This window comes from Myotis davidii, unplaced genomic scaffold (assembly GCF_000327345.1).
Source record: "Myotis davidii unplaced genomic scaffold, ASM32734v1 scaffold78, whole genome shotgun sequence".
NCBI lineage: Eukaryota > Metazoa > Chordata > Mammalia > Chiroptera > Vespertilionidae > Myotis > Myotis davidii.
In genome coordinates, this window is record NW_006290305.1 from 1,116,920 (window position 1) to 1,117,717 (window position 798).

Sequence of the window (798 nt, forward strand, 5' to 3'; positions counted from 1 at the left end):
GAGCCCTCACACAAGGGCTTGCTCACTCAGGAGGTTGTAGACACAGGCCCTTGGGGACGATGTCTAAGGAGGCTGCAGCATTTCTCCCCAAAGAAGAGCCAGCTGAGGGCAGGCCACACACCGAGAGCCCTGACACCGTCTGCCCTGCGGCCTTCCGCAGCCACAGGGACCTCGGGAGCCACAGGATCTGCCTGCGGAGAGGAAACAGAGAAGAATAACCAGCATCCCTTCCTCCACCGAAGGCCTCGTTGGGCTGATGGCACTCGGGTTTTAAATTAGAGTCTGGAGTTTGCTATCAGACCAGACCAGACATTTCCTTCTTTGCTAGAAACCAAAAAGACGGTGAAACCGGCCCAGGAGTGCATTCAGCGGAGAGAGGGCAGTGGTGTGAAAGAATGCCTGTCGGAGTCCAGCTTGCTCGCTAGTGACATCATCTGAAATGGAAAAGGAGGCAAACGAGGGCACTCCACTGGCTGGCCTCCGTCTCTTTTTTTTCTTCATTTTTATTTTATTATTATTTTGTTATCTCTTTTTTTCTTTTTCCCCCCTTTTTTTATTTCTTTTTTTTTTTTAAGGTTCTGTCTAGTTAGATTTTTTTTTAATCTTTAAATTATTAGTTAAGGAATTACAAATGTGTCCTCAGTTGAGGTCTTTCATAGGACAGCATCACAGTTTCTTCGGCCCAATCCTGCCCCCTTCCCCTCCCCACTGCCACACCCTCATAACACTCCCTCAGAAACGTTCTATCCATGAATCTGAACCTCAGAGTCAGCTTCGGAGAAAGCCAACGGGCAACGC